This window comes from Triticum urartu, chromosome 2, assembly GCF_003073215.2.
Source record: "Triticum urartu cultivar G1812 chromosome 2, Tu2.1, whole genome shotgun sequence".
Lineage (NCBI taxonomy): Eukaryota > Viridiplantae > Streptophyta > Magnoliopsida > Poales > Poaceae > Triticum > Triticum urartu.
The window spans coordinates 101,134,639-101,151,495 of record NC_053023.1 but is presented as its reverse complement, the minus strand read 5'-3'; positions in this window follow the sequence as shown (position 1 = coordinate 101,151,495).

Below are 16,857 nucleotides of genomic sequence, written 5' to 3'. Positions count from 1 at the left end.
GAAATAAAAGGGTGCATCATCACCAGACACCCGGGTCAAGCACTAAAAAGCAAAAACCCTCTACAGGGCATGGAACCATACTGGAAGGATGGCTTAATGGACCTTGTAAAAATTCACAGTACAGAGGACGCCACACCAACTCACAGCCTCAGAGCATGTTGGATACTCCGGCAGGTGGCCAAAATTGGTGAAAATCTCCTAATTCCGGAGGCCACAGAAAGCCACCCCAGAGACACCAATACGGTATTAACAGTCTTCGAGACTTCCGCATCAAATAATATGCGAAAAAGGACACTCCACAGCCTTGCCGAAGTCTACCAAGTAGCAACAATAAACCCATGGAGTGACACGACTATTACCTTTAACGCCAGTGATGAACCTAAATTCCGAATAGCCCGAGCACCAGCCGCATTGGTCCTCAGTCCAATAGTGGACGGCTTTCGTCTTACCAAGGTACTCATGGACGGCGACAGCGGATTGAACCTCATTTATGAGGAAACCATCCAAAAAATGGAAATAGGCTGGAACCGCATTGAGAGAAGCAGCACAACCTTTAGAGGAATAATCCCCAGTCGGGAAGCGCGTTGTACAGGAAAAATCACACTAGATGTGGTGTTCGGCACGCCGGATAATTACAGGTCCGAAGAGGTCACGTTCCATGTGGCTCCGTTCAGCAGCGGTTATCACGCTCTGCTAGGGCGGGAAGCGTTTACAATCTTCCAAGCAATACCCCATTACGGGTACATGAAGATCAAGATGCCCGGGCCTAACGGGATCATCACTCTCACTAGTGATCCGGACATAGCACTCCGCGCCGAAAACAAGACAGCCGCACTGGCCCTCGAGGCACTATCCGAAGCCCTAGCGGCTGAGGAACTGACTGCGCTGTGCTCTACGGTGAATAGGGACGATGTGGTACTCGACAAAAGATCCAAGTCCACCTCCTTTAAACCGGCGGACGAAATAGTCAAATTCCAAGTCCATCCAACGGACCCCAATAAAACAGCTTCCATCGGGGCACAGTTAAACCCTGATGTAGACACCGCACTGCGAGAGTTCCTACGAGAGAACTGAGACATTTTCGCCTGGCACCCTTCAGACATGCCAGGAATCCCACGCAGGCTGGCCAAGCACAGCTTAAATATCCAAACAGGATTCAAACCTGTCAAACAGGCTCTTTGGCGTTTTTCCGAACCTAAGAGACAGGCCATGGGAGAGGACCTAGCAAAGCTATTGGAGGCCGGATTCATCAGAGATATAAAACATCCGGACTGGCTAGCAAACCTGGTGATGGTACCAAAGAAGGACAAATCCTGGCACCTGTGTGTTGATTTTAAAGACCTTAACAAGGCTTGCCCAAAGGATCCCTTCCCCCTCCCCCGCATCGATCAAATTATCGACGCTACCGCAGGACACAAGTCGTTGTGTTTCCTCGACGCATATTCCGGCTACCATCAAATCAAGATGGCAGAACCAGACCAAGCTGCAACGGCATTTATCACACCATACGGCCCATTCTGCTTCAACACGATGCCCTTTGGGCTCAAAAACGCCGGTGCAACATATCAGCGCATGATTCAGACATGTCTGGCAAGCCAGATCGGCAAAATAGTGGAGGCATATGTAGATGATGTGGTCGTCAAAACAAGACATGTTGAATCTCTAGTAGACGACTTGAGGCTCACATTTGATAACCTCCGAACATACGACATCAAGCTCAACCCGGAAAAATGCGTTTTCGGCGTTCCAGCCGGAAAGCTCTTGGGCTTCATTGTATCCGGTAGAGGAATTGAAGCAAATCCAGCCAAGATCTGAGCTCTGTCGCAACTGGATATCCCAAAGGACCTCAAACAAATACAAAAGTTAACCGGATGCGTGGCGGCTCTAAGCCGCTTTATCTCCCGCTTGGGAGAAAAGGCCCTACCCCTTTACCGCCTCCTTCGGTGCACCGAACACTTCAAATGGACGGATGCAGCCACGGCCGGACTCGACGAAATAAAAGCCATACTAGCAACAAACCCAGTCCTGGCCGCGCCAAACATTGGCGAACCAATGCTATTATACATTGCAGCAACACATCAGGTTGTAAGCGCAGTGCTCGTCGTCGAACGAGAAGCAGACGGACACAAATTCCCCCTTCAAAAGCTAGTCTATTATGTGTCCACTTCCCTCACTCCCTGCAAATCACGGTACCCGCATTATCAAAAGATTGTGTACGCGGTATTCATGGCATCCCGGAAGCTACGACACTACTTTCAAGAGTGTTCAATAACAGTAGCCTCGGAAGTACCACTTAACGATATTATAAACAACCGTGACGCAATGGGCCGGATTGCAAAATGGGCCATTGAGCTCCTCCCGTTCGACATAACTTATAAGCCACGGTGAGCCATCAAGTCACAAGTCTTGGCCAACTTCATCACAGAATGGATGGAGGCCGAACTCCCTAAAGATTACGGCACATATTCAAATTGGATCATGCATTTCGACGGCTCCAAGATGTTGGCCGGACTAGGGGCTGGCGTCGTTTTGACGTCCCCCACAGGAGACACAGTTTAATACGTACTCCAGATTATGTACACGGACTCCAACAATGCAGCCGAATATGAGGCCCTTTTACATGGTCTCCGGATGGCAGTATCCATGGGCATTCAACGCCTAGAGGTGCGCGGGGACTCGAACCTCGCAATATCCCAAATAAATGGAGACTTCGATGCCAAGGATCCAAAAATGGCAGCTTACCGCAACGCCGTCCTAAAAATGTTAGCTCGGTTCGAGGGGCTTGAATTTCACCATATAGCCTGGGAAAATAATCAGGCGGCAGATGTCCTGGCACGCATCGGCGCAAAACGCGATGTAGTCCCCCCCAACATCTTCTTGGAAAGGTTGTTCAAGCCATCCGTAGTATGGGAAGGGGAGCCGAACAATAACAGCCCGGACCCAACCGCACTGCCCGACACCGAACATTCTGACACAATCAGAGGCTCTGCCAATGAAATAACACCTTCAGCCCATGTAATAATGGTCGTCATCGCCCCATGGACAGAACCATTCCTCGCCTACCTTACTAGGCAGGAACTCCCCGAGGACCAAAATGAGGCACGCTGCATAGTGCGGTGATCCAAAGCCTACAGAGTCCACGAGGGAGAGCTTTATAAGAAAAGCACTACCGGAGTCCTTCAAAGGTGCATCTCCGAAGAGGAGGGGCGGAACCTCCTGGCTGAAATTCATGCCGGACTCGGCGGTCATCATGCTGCAGCTCGGTCCCTTGTAAGCACGGCCTTCCGTACAGGCTTTTATTGGCCGAAGGCCCGGGCAGACGCTCAGGACTTAGTCCAACGATGCACCGGTTGCTAGCTCTTTGCAAACCAAAGCCACATGCCACCCACCGCCCTCCAAACTATCCCCATTACTTGGCCCTTCGCGGTCTGGGGGCTTGACATGGTTGGACCCCTTAAAGGTGGAACCCACAAGCAAATATACTTACTGGTCATGGTGGATAAGTTCACCAAATGGATAGAAGCCAAGCCTGTTAAGACGGTCGAATCCGGACCGGTGATAGACTTTATATCCGGGGTCGTACACCGTTACGGCATCCCCCACAACATCATCACTGATAACGGCATGAACTTCACGGCCGACGAGGTAAAACTCTGGTGCAAAAACATGGGCATCAAGCTCGATTATGCTTCCGTCTATCACCCACAAACTAACGGCCAGGTCGAACGCGCAAATGGTCTTATCATGAGCGGCATCAAACCCAAATTAGTGCAGCCCCTCAAGGAATCTAACACGCACTGGGTAGAGGAGCTCGACTCCATACTCTGGGGGCTACGGACCACGCCGAATCGCACCACCGGTTACACACCATTCTTTATGGTGTACGGCGCAGAGGCAGTTTTGCCTTGCGACATAATTCATGACTCACCTCGAGTGCGCATGTATGAAGAAAGAGAAGCCGAGCTCGATCGGCAGGACAGCTTGGACGCATTGGAGGAGGAGCGTGACGTGGAAAAAGCCCGTTCCGCATTCTATCAACAGCAGGCTCGAAGATACCAAAGCAGAGAAGTATGAGCCAAAGATTACAACGTTGGCGAATTAGTTCTATGACTAACGGACAAGAAAAAGGACAAACTTAAGCCCAAGTGGGAAGGTCCCTTCATAATTGACCAAGTCCTGACTGGTGGAGCGTACCGCCTGCGGGATGCATCGGATAACCGACTCGAGCCGAACCCATGGAACGCAGCCCGTCTCCGAAGATTCTATGCCTAGCGCCGGACTCTGTGTTCGTCTCCTTCCTCTGTCCATTTTTTATATATTTTCTGTCTTACATTTCTCTTCTTCTCTCTCTCTCTCTCTTATAGCCTTTAAAGGCTCATAAAGTGACGCGCTATCCGCGCTCATTAAACCTGGGGGCTTCTTTAAATAGAAGCTTATTCATACGGGCTTCATGCCCAACACATGTGTCACACTTCCACATGTACCTTTTATTCACCATTATATGCATCGATATGACTTAAGTTTTGGCCAAGCTGGGTTGCCTAGCTCCTGTGCTTACCCCTACGTTCCCGATTGTTCGGCTAGGTGGTAAAGGGAGCACCTCTGCGATTGTTACTGCCGGGTCAGCCGGACGTGTACCTCAGACTGGGTGAAGCCGAAAGCTAGCGTTCTTAAGGGAATATTCGGTCGGTGAACTAAAGATGATCTTTTTTTATTTTTTTCTATACGCCCCCAGATGTTTTTCCTGCGTTTCTTTTCGCAGCATGGACATGGACCTTAGGGCATGCCTCCTAGGGAAAGGAACCCCTAACGGAACTATTCTCCCTGGAAGATGTTTCTTACTAACCATGTAATATAGCATAACTAGTCGGGCACTTGTCTGTTCATGCACTAATGACCCCTACGTCTTGTCTCCATGCATTCCCCGGTTCCTATATAACCGCATGGGAATTCGGACACACTCCGGAACGTCAGGTCCCGAGGCTGAAGCGAAAAGGTCGGCCATGACAAATGATCTACAATCCGGCTAGAAGGCATTATAAATGTCAATTAAATTACATAGTCATTTTGACTGATTGTATTCCTCTTCAATACCATCTAACAGGCTGTCTAATTTACAGTCCTGCTGGGAATACTTTGTGGCCAACTCTACTTGGCCGTATACTAAGCTTACAGGGATCTCCTTCCCATCGGGCCCTAAAGGACCGACCTCGGCCATGTGGTTGGGGTCATCCTTTGCGTACCGCGTCTTCACCATGGCCCAGGCCTCCCTAGCGCCTTGACGGCAGGCCGATATCTTCCACAATCGGAAGCGCCGCGTGCTCCCTTTAGCTTCTCTACAAGCTCTCCAAGACCTGCGGGCATGGAGACGGATGGCCACAGGGCCTGGGCGACGCCTCGCATCGCCTGCCGAACTCGATCAAACAGTTGCGAGAGCTCGGGAAGAAGGTTACCCGTAGAACCGGGCATCTCCTCTGCAGGACGACCTGTTAGCACACCTACAGACATTGCTCTGTTAGTCGACTTCCCCGCCGAACTTTCTTTCAAAGGTTCGATCAAGCACTTACTAAATATGCCGCGCCGAAGCCGCTGATTCTCCTTCACGGAGTGTGACAGCTGGGCACAAACATCTTTCAGCTCGACGCCCAGCTTGGTGTTGGCATCTTGGAGATCGTTCTTCTCCCGCCTCACCTTTGTCAGCACCTTCTCACCAGCCTTTAGCTGGCGTAGGAGGTGTTGCCTTTCCGGATTCAATCCGGCGCCATCTGCAATTTCATTTGTCAGATTCGCACCCATGCCGTGCTTCGCAAAATATTTATCTTTCGAAGTGTATATTACCAGAGGGGGTCTCCTTGGGCTCCCCTGCCACGGCTAGTGCGGCCTCAAGTTGGGCTTTGCACTCTTCCAACTCCTTGGACAGTAGGGAATTCTTTTCTGTAAGAACCTGCATAACAAATGATCCTTAAATCAGTTATTCTAACTGTTTCAAGTCTCAGGGGCTACTGGTATATATATAATTACCAAAGTTTTCTTACCCGTATGTCTTTTACATATTGCTCCGTGGCTCTGGCTAGACCATTTTGAGCGGCACGGAGGTACGCATCTCCCGAGTTGAAGGCATCTAACGCCCCTTGGGAGAAACAAGCGTTGCGAAGAATTGTCCGGTGACGCCTGTGGTTCATGGCACTCTCCACCTCAGAGTTGGTGGCAGACAACCCATCCACATCCTCCGTCGGAGGAGCGTCTGGCGCGCGCCTTGCGTTCGCCTCCGCCTCAAGACGAGGCTTTGGAGCCTGGCTGGTGGAGGCGCGATTAGCAGCCTCTCCGGATATAGTCCGGCGAGGTCTCTTTGTCCTGAAGAGAGCACGAGTGTCAATGTGCCTCGAAGGTATAACACCTGGGATAAGGGGGCGCGCCATACCTTTGCGCTGACGCCTCGGTCCGGACTGCACTTCTTTTCTGCCCACGGGGCCCTGCGGCCCCTCGTTGGCTTGTCGCCGCAGGTTCGGCCTTCCGCCTTAAAAACCTCCCCTGCAAAGTTTGGTTGTAATCAGGAAACTGAAAACACGAGAGGGCGGACACCTATTCGGGGTACTGGGACTTCGATCTCAGTTACCTGGGAGGCCGGGATTAGCCCTGGGCAATCGGCCGTAATGGCCACCAAGGCGTTGTCCTTGCTCAATTGATGGAACACTCCATCAATCAGCTCCACAGATATGTCCGGATCCTCTTGAGAGGCCGGGTCGAGGGCCCGTCCTGGGTCCTCGGGTTGTGGAGGAGGGCTGCTTATTTCCTTAACAGCCCGACGCAGTTCCTGCGTTGAAGTCGCCAGACTAAATTTTAACAATGGGAATACAAAACGGATGGGCAAGTAAATACGACCGCTTACCCAGCTTGGGGGATTGTGCATAGAGAATCCACCCTGTGGGTTGACGCGGAGAAATTACTCCTCTTCTCCCTTATACAAAGTGGACAAGATCTTTAGTAGAGCGGCAGCTGAATCCGGCCCCTTACGGCCGTAGCGGGTGGCGTCGTCCTCCCCGTTGAAGTCCCACATGGGGTGGCTTCTATACTGAAGCGGTTGCACCCCCCGCATAATGCATTCGGCCATAACCCCGATCATGGTTAGTCCGGAATGGGCTAACAATCTTATTCGGCCCATCAGGTAAATGATGTCCCTGTCACTTTCCCTCTGAGGGCTCCGTGGACGCCATCTTAGGCGCTTCTTTAAGGGAGCATTGTCGAATTCAGGGAGGCCGATCCGGACAGGATCCAGCGGCGGGACGTCTTCTATATAAAACCATTCCGAGGGCCAGTCTTCGGACGCCTTCTTTGGGGTTCCGGACAGATATCCGGTCCCGGCGATGCGCCACACTTCGGCTCCGCCCACTTGATACATTGACCCCTCCTTAGAGCGGGGCACAAGGCAGAATAACCTTTTCCATAGCCCGAAATGAGCCTCGACGCCCAAGAACAGCTCGCAGAGGGCTACGAAGCCCGCGATATGCAATACGGAGGCATGCGTGAGATTGTGTAGCTGGAGGCCGTAGAACTCCAGCAGCCCCCGGAGAAATGGGTGGATTGGAAACCCGAGCCCCCTTATTAAATAAGGGACCAGGCATACCCGCTCTCCTTTGGAGGGATTGGGGGCACTCTCCGCTTGCTTTCCGCCGTTGTAGACGGCAAGACCGGCTCGAACCGGGATCATGTAGGCCGGGGGAAGAAATCCCTTGGTGGAGCGTCACTAGCTCGCTATGCGGGATGGAGCATCTCTCCCAATATCCAGGCTGAGGGCTGGAAGGGCGAGAGGAGGAGTTGCGACGGCTGGCCATGGAGGAATGGACCTTTGTCGGATGCGCTCTGATGAACACTCGCGAAGGGGGGAAGATGTGGTTTGGATCTAAATCCTCGTCCCCTTAAATAGGGCAACTCATTTACGCGGCTAGGGGTGTGAATGTAAAAACACTCAGACTTTTCATATTCGTTTGACACGTGGGAAGCGGCCATTATTGGGCGTAGAAGCCAAGGAGCGCAATATCTACAAGAAACCGGACTTTATTCAACAGGTACACGGAATTTGGGGGAGAACCCGCCTTGCAATGCCGAAGACAATCTGCGCGCCGGACTCATCGTCATTGAAGCCTGGTTCAGGGGTTACTAAGGGAGTCCTGGATAAGGGGGTGTTCGGATAGCCGGACTATACCTTCAGTCGGACTCCTGGACTATGAAGATACAAGATTGAAGACTCCGTCCCGTGTCCGGAAGGGACTTTCCTTGGCGTGGAAGGCAAGCTTGGTGATACGGATATGTAGATCTCCTACCATTGTAACCGACTTTGTGTAACCCTAGCCCTCTCCGGTGTCTATATAAACCGGAGGGTTTTAGTCCGTAGGATAACATAGACAACAACAATCATACCATAGGCTAGCTTCTAGGGCTTAGCCTCTTTGATCTCGTGGTAGATCTACTCTTGTACTACCCATATCATCAATATTAATCAAGCAGGACGTAGGGTTTTACCTCCATTGAGAGGGCCCGAACCTGGGTAAAGCTTCGTGTCCCTTGCCTCCTGTTACCATCCGGCCTAGATGCACAGTTCGGGACCCCCTACCCGAGATCCGCCGGTTTTGACACCGACAATCCCCCTTTCCTACTCCTTGGCCGAAGTTGAGTCTAGTCACTGAAAAACTTTTTACTAACATGGCTGTGTGTCTTACGGGCCCACGTCGCCATTGGGTGGTATTAGGATGTTTTATTCCTTATCTTACTCTGGGATTCTGATCTCTCTTCTCCTCGGGTTAAAGGTTTTACTAACTCTAACATTAGGATCTCGTGGTCACATCCACCCGGAGAGCCCCTTATTACAGATGATCGCCTACTGCACTAGAAGATTTCGAAGATACTCTATGATGTTCTCTCAAGACTTTGTGTCATCGCTTTTGCAATTCCCTCTCATCGATAAACCCCTATGGATGACCAATGACACTTGTCATTCATACCATCATTCCCCGTTGATCTTGTTATCACAAGATACCCCGAAGTTCTCTCTTTTGTTCTGAGAATACTTTGTGCCTTCTGCCTTGCAGTTCCTTGTCACATGAATACCTCTACGGATAATTCCTCGCACTTACCGAGTATCCACTCATCCCCATTTGTTCATGTGTTTCACAAAATTCTTTGAAAACCATTCGATCTTCCAAAATCCTTAGTAGCGTATTGCTCTTGAAATTCTTGCCTACTTGCATTATGGTTAATTCCATATGTCTAGCAATATTCCTTAAAATCCTTTGTGATTCCCATTTTGATCCTATTGATTCAACAGGTGTGCGCATGCACGCAATCATCAGTCGATCCTTTTAAATTATCTTTCTGGCTCAAACGTCATTTTGAACATGAGCCGGTTCTCGACCAATCTATTTGTCATCAATTGTACCCCTAGGTCTATTCAACTTATCCATCCTTGATCAGAGCATCTGCTTCTGATCCTTCATTTTGGAAATCATAATTCCTTTGTTATCTAAGCATCAAATTATTCAGATGTTCTATAATCCGATGCCCTTGCATTCTTTCTTCCTCTGATTTAGTACCAATACTCACATCAGCTCCATTGTGGACCGCTAGGCCCGATGCTGGGTTATTATCCGATAGTATCCTTCACATTCAAAATTCTTGTGAGTTATTCCCATGATACATAATGTCTTTGACAATTTGTATCCTCTATTTTTGTCAACCATGCTCTACCTTCTGAGCTTGTGTCATTTACTCTTGGAGTTTGTGGCATATGTTCCCAAGATGCCCCTATGGGTTGAATCTATTCTTTTGCCATTTGTGTGAACCCGAAAGATTTCACGGGTCATACTCATCTAATATTTCACCAGTTAAAACTTTCAACACCAATGCCATTTTCAAAGTGAGAAGTGAATGAAAGGTTATGTATTGGAGAAGTGGGAGTCGACCTTGAACTTTACGTTCATGCCCATGGAAACGATGTAGATCTTATCATGGAAGCTTCTCCTAAAATTAATCGTCCCCTTGGTATAAGTTCTTATATCTAGGATTTGGTATTTTGCAAACGTGGTTCCGACCATGTTGTTCTTCTTTGATCTTATTTCTCGGACAAGTTAAAGTATTGGTCTTTTGTAGATGAATATACATGTCCAAACTCTATTATGCCCTATCTTCGAGTATTACCCTCTAGTATCTCGAGGATATCATGCATTGCACTACATCTTATGAACTTTTGATGAAGTACTACCTTACCCTGTCTTAGTCACTTCATGGGTTCTGGGTTGTTTGTCAACCGAGAACAATGATAGGTGAATCGATTCCACACTCCGATTCAATAAGTCTCAAGTAGTTTTTGTTGCTTACGAGTTTAATAATCCTTCAAGTCATTCCTAGCCTGATCGGCAATATCATTATCGTGCCAAATTTTAAACTGTGCTACCTGGTTCTTCTCGGCGCACAATTTTCGAAGATGAGCTAATATTACGTTGATCTTCCTCATCATATCATTTCACCTTGAACAACAAGCTTGACTTCGAGCTTGTGTCGAATCCTTGGTTCTCATAGCCTTTCACTTCGTCCTTCCTTTTCTGCTCGATGGCATCTTCATAGAGTCTCTCGACAAAATTTGTCGTGATCACCGTCAACACTTTGGCTTCTTTAGATATGTCAATTGAATTCATGGCTAGAAATACCATCCCTGCCCCTCGATGATTTGTGATATCATCGATGACATCTTGACTTTCTGCCAACACAGACCTGGTTGTGCTTGGTTATTCCTTACGTTCTGAGATAATCTTGGAATTGTTTCTCGGTATCTCTTGAGATCTTCGAACCCAATCTTTACTTGACACCATATCATTGCTGCATCGAAGCATGACTGTGGTATTCCGAATATCAACAAGAACATCGGAATCATAATACAAAATGTTTCTCGTTCAATTACCCTCACACTGTTGTATGGGTAATATCATGATTCTTCCCTCGCCCCATTATCTAAATGCTTTTGAACTTGGTGTCCTATCATGTATATCCTGCTCCGCTTTTCCTTGGGAAGGATATACTCCCAACTCTTATGTGTAAACACATCTTCCTTTCCATTGGACTGTTTGATTTGATAATCATATTTTTCCTTTCCATTGGTTTGTTTAACCTTTCTTGTGATCTATATGATATAAGCAGAAATAAATCCCTGCTTGTGAAACACCCCGATGTACAGCCTTGTCAGTGAAACCCTGTTACTAATGTTGCTGACATTTCGGTATCACTGATGGACGAGAACTTTGCCTATTGGTCCGCCTCGAATTAACGAGCAGGAAAATGGTTCTCTTCGTCCCTCGCCCATGGTGCCGATGTTGTTACTGACATAACTGACAGACTATCCTCTGACATACCTTGTTGCCGCGATCGGTAAGATGTCACCATCCTCCCTACTCTCGATCAACACACCATAGTTCCATAGGATCGGAATCTAACTCTCCTGTATATCCTTGATTCCAAAGTATCATATGCTATTGACTTTGTGTGTTATCATGAGCCACCCTCCGAGAGATGATCTATTCCTGTTGCCCCGAGCCCCCTTTCACACTATGTTTAGGTACCGATCGGATACCCATTCATTCTCGCGCGGTTTCTACCACCCTTATAAAGGGATAAGAACTCCTCTTTTTTACCCACGCCTTCTTCTTCCCTGCCCATCCATTCTCGCGCACTCGAGCTCCAGCGCCCAAGTTCGCATCTTCTCCGCAAAAACACTCCGAACATGTCCGGAGCGGGAGGCAAGTGGATGGTCTCCTCCGTTACGGAGGAGAACATCACAAAGCTCCGGGAAGCCGGATACCTGGCCGCAGATATCGTGCACCGGCTCCCAAGGGCGGGGCAGATCGTTCCTACCCCCGAGCCCTATGAAAGGGTTGTATTCCTTACCCATTTCATCCGCGGGCTGGGATTTCCCCTCCACCCATTTGTTCGTGGGCTTATGTTCTACTACGGGCTAGACTTCCATGATCTGGCCCCCAATTTCATCCTCAACATCTCGGCGTTTATCGTCGTGTGCGAGGCTTTCCTCTGCATCAAGCCCCACTTCGGCCTGTGGCTGAAGACCTTCAATGTCAAACCGAAGGTGGTGGTCGGCCAGCAAGCGGAGTGCGGAGGCGCCATGGTGGGCAAAATGCCCAATCTCACCTGGCTCGAAGGCTCCTATGTGGAGTCCGTGAAGGGGTGGCAATCGGCGTGGTTCTACATCACCGAGCCGCGCGACACCAACTGGGTGGCAGCCCCCGAATTCCGATCCGGCATCCCCATATGCGGCTAACCTCTTGGAAAGAGAAGGGCTTATCTTGGGGTTCATCGGGGGAGCTGACCGGACTCTAGAACTGTGTTAAAAACATGATAAGCAAGAAAATCAAGCTTGTCAACGTGGTCCAGGTCATGCTCTTCCGCCGGATCCTCCCGTGTCAAAAAGACGGGCATTCAATATGTGGGAGTTCGACTCGGCAAAGCACCAGACGCCGCGAGAGCTCTTTGACACGACACACCAGGACATCTGGAGGGTGCTGTTCAAGTCTACCGAGGTACCTCCTCCCCTTACCGAGGACCGCGGACTCAGCGCAAAGCGCCCTGCTAATCCGGTAAGCTCCTTATATCTCATAAGGTGTTTCCCTAGTATAATTATGTGAGGGATCTGAGTCTCCACATTATTTGACAGGAATGGGTTGCGACAGCGGAGCGGATTGACTGTCCGGCCCCACTGCCCGAAGATCTAGTAAGTACTCTCCTGACGGAGATGCTGGTTCCGGCGCCCTATGAGGCGCCGGAGAAGAAGGCCAAGAAGAAGGCCGCGGGGACCAAGAAAGGTCTCCGGCGCAAGGTTGTATTGGAATCGTCGTCCAATAACACCGAGACGCCCTCCTCCCACGAAGACGAGGAGGAGGAAGAGGAAAATTCTCCCCATCCAGTGCGGGGGGGGGGGGGATAAGAAAAGGAAGGCCGCCCCATCCGGGGAGGCCGAAGGCTCCAAGAAGGGAAGAGCCCTCCTTCCGGACCGCTCTACCACGGCCGCGTTCAACGACGAGGAGTGGTTGCCCAGGGACAAGCCCCTGGCGAAGTCGTAGGTACCAGGATACCATAACAGTTCTATTATATTTCATTTTATTGTTTCTTATCATGCCGAACATGATCATGCAGCCCTCCCAAGGACCGTCCCGACGTATCCTCTTCGGATGGGTCTCTGGGCCTGTCGGAGATGAACAGTGATTCGCTCCCGACCGCCTCCTCCCCCCGCCCTATGGACGACGCCGAGGTGTTGTCCCGAAGGGCACCAAGACAAGGGAAGGTAGTTCTGGGGACACCCCAAGGTGACCTCCCAAACGCCGGGCGCATGGGAGGCAAGGCTCCCATGGGCCCTAATGACGGGGGCAGCAAGTCTGGCCCCCGGCCAAATACCGCGCCGGAACCTCTCGTGGTTCCGGACTCTGTCGGGCGACCCCTCACAAAGGGGGCGAGCCGTCTGTGCCGATGGCCTCTATCCATCTAGAGGCACCAGACAACTTGCTGGAAGCGCTTCGTGGCGCTTCCATTGACGAAGAGCACCGCACTGTCATGAGTGCGCTGGTAGAGAAGGTTCAGCTCGCTAAAAGCGGACTGACTAAAGCCTGTGCCAGCCTATTAACAGGCTTTGAGGTAAGTAATCAACTTATAAGAAAATACTATAGCATAGACAGTAGCCCCTGATGCTCTGTTTAGCGTTCGCAAAGAAAGGACGAACAGAGGATCAAATAATAATCACAGGAGTCTAATCAGAATGTGTCTTATGTGATTAAGCAGGCTTTGCTGCTGGCCGCTGCCGCTCGCACTACGGAGGTCTCCGCACTGAAGCGGGACCTTGAGCGGTCCGAAAAAGAGCTCGGCCTTACCAAGAGGCAGCTCAAAGAGAACAAAGGTAAGTAATACCCGTCCATATATTGATAAGGAATACAAAAGAATGTGGTTGTTAAGTCACAGGATCATCATGATTTTTGCTAGGGGCCACGACCGAAGTGGTGTCCCTGAAGAAGGCGTTGTCCGAGGTCGAAGACAAAGCGTCCAAGGAGCGCAGTGAACGTGAGAAGCAAGAGGCTCGAGTCGGCGAGGTGCAGCAAGAGCTCTAGGATTTCGTCAAAAATACGAGTCCTTGGAGCGTGACTCTAAGACGCAAGGGTCTAAGCTTGCAAAGGCCCTTGAGAACGCAAAAATGCCAAGGCCGAAGCCCACAAGGCCCTCCAGGAGCTTCAGGCGGTCCAGAAGATAGCAACAGGTAAGGAATTCATTATGCAAAGCAAGCATGTGAAGGAAACTTTCCTTTTACTTACCTGAGTTTGGAGCTCTCCAGGAGCGTTCGCAGATCTTCCCCGCAGTGTGTCCGATGCCGCGGAATTTTACTGGGCCGAGGAAGGGAGCTCGACGGAGAAGTTGTTCTGGTCTCAGTATACTGGGACCGAACATCCGATGCCCTTGAGCGACCAGTTGAAGCAATTGGTCGAGCTCCACAAGGCGGCCGAACAGGCCATGAAGGGCCTCATAGTCCGGATGTGGCCTGGCGAGCCCCTGCCTGGCAGCTACTTCGGCCTGCTGAGGCGGCTTGTGAATGCCTGCCCATGGCTTGAAGTCATAAAGTGGTCCATTTGCATTGAGGGTGCGCCCAGGGCTTTTGCCCGAGTGAAAGTGCACTGGGCGAAGATGGACGCCGAGAAGCTGGTGAAGGAGGGGCCGCCGGAGGGCAAGGAGCATCGCCGCCCCGAAAATTATTATGACAGCGTCCTGAAGGGTGCCCGCCTTGTGGCAGAGGAATGTTCTAAGGATGTAATATTTGAATGAATGTACTCATGTGATCCTGTAATATGAAAAACGAGTTCGTCTGCGCTATATAACGCTTGTTGATTTAAAATATTACCTTCTGTGTGGCCATTTATAAAATCTGAGAGTTGGCCAGTCGTCGGCTTCTGCCCTCATGTAGCTAGTACTGAGGTGTTCGGGATAAATCTGATCACTCTTTATCCCAGTTTTGGGTCCTTCGAAGGAGGTGTTCAGCACAACGAACCAGGCAATCAGACTATAAGGCTTTATCACTCTCACTTAGCCATAGAAGTCTACAATTTTAAATTTTGGCAAAGCCCCTAGTATTCGGAAGGCCGAACTTGGGGCTCTATGAACGCCTAAATAGGACAAGGCCGACTCCTCGCCTGAAGCGGAAAAAATCTTTAGGGATTTGGGACCTCTTGAACAGCGACCAGCTATCGCCGCATCATGACAGTCAGTTTTTGGCTTTCTCTACTGAGGTGCTTGTTCGGAAGAACCGGGACACAATCGCAGTAGTTCTCCTAGTGCTACCTTAGCCGATATAGCGGAACGTAAGGCACCAAAACATGGGAGCCGGGAAAACCCAACTATTGACCCAAGACATGATTCGGAGTTGATGCATATAATGCTATAAGTTCAGGGTGCCACACTATCGAAAGTGTTCGGACTTTTCCTGCCGTGTTATGGGGTACACTGAAGCCCCTGGCATACTGAACGTACCAGAATGTACGGGTGCAACTTGTCGTGAATAGACAAACTAGGAAAAAAAGGAAGATGAAGAAATGTAATAATAAGCTGATGTTGTGCATTGTTATTTATAGGATACGTCAAAGCGTATGTGTATAAGTAGTACAATAAGAAAAAATAGGACTATCTGACATGTCCAATCCAAGGGCGAGCTGCGTGCGGGTATGTAAAACAGGTATAACGATCGGTATGAGAGACCAACTGGGTATTCCCTTGTACGTCAAAGCTTCTTGCTCCTTTGGTGCTTCCCTCCCGTGATGGGTCCGATGATCTAGCTATCGGAGAGGGCCTCCAGAGAATAGGGTCCTGAAAGAAAGAAAATGATAAAGATATACTGGTCCTGAGGCGGTTGAATGATACTTCTCCAACGTATCTATAATTTTTGATTGTTCCATGCTATATTATATTCTGTTTTGGACATTATTGGGCTTTATTATACACTTTTATATTATTTTTGGGACTAACCTATTAACCGGAGGCCCATCCCAGAATTGCTGTTTTTTTGCCTATTTTAGAGTTCGCAGAAAAAGAATATCAAACGGAGTCCAAACGGAATGAAACCTTCGGGAACGTGATTTTTGGAACGAACATGATCCAGAGGACTTGGGCCCTACGTCAAGACATCAACCAGGAGGCCACGAGGTAGGGGGCGCGCCCTCCACCCTCGTAGGCCCCCTGTTGCTCCACCGACGTACTCCTTCCTCCTATATATACCTACGTACCCCCAAACTACCAGATACGAAGCCAAAACCCTAATTCCACCGCCGTAACTTTCTGTATCCACGAGATTCCATCTTGGGGCCTGTTCCGGAGCTCCTCCAGAGGGGCCATCGATCACGGAGGGCTTCTACATCAACACCATAGCCCTTCCGATGAAGTGTGAGTAGTTTACCTCAGACCTACGGGTCCATAGTTATTAGCTAGATGGCTTCTTTCTCTTTTTGGATCTCAATACAAAGTTCTCCCCCTCTCTTGTGGAGATCTATTCGATGTAATCTTATTTTGCGGTGTGTTTGTTGAGACCGATGAATTATGGGTTTATGATCAAGTTTATCTATGAACAATATTTGAATATTCTCTGAATTCTTTTATGTATGATTGGTTATCTTTGCAAGTCTCTTCGAATTATCAGTTTGGTTTGGCCTACTAGATTGATCTTTCTTACAATGGGAGAAGTGCTTAGCTTTGGGTTCAATCTTGCGGTGTCCTTTCCCAGTGATAGTAGGGGCAGCAAGGCACGTATTGTATTGTTGCCATCGAGGATAACAA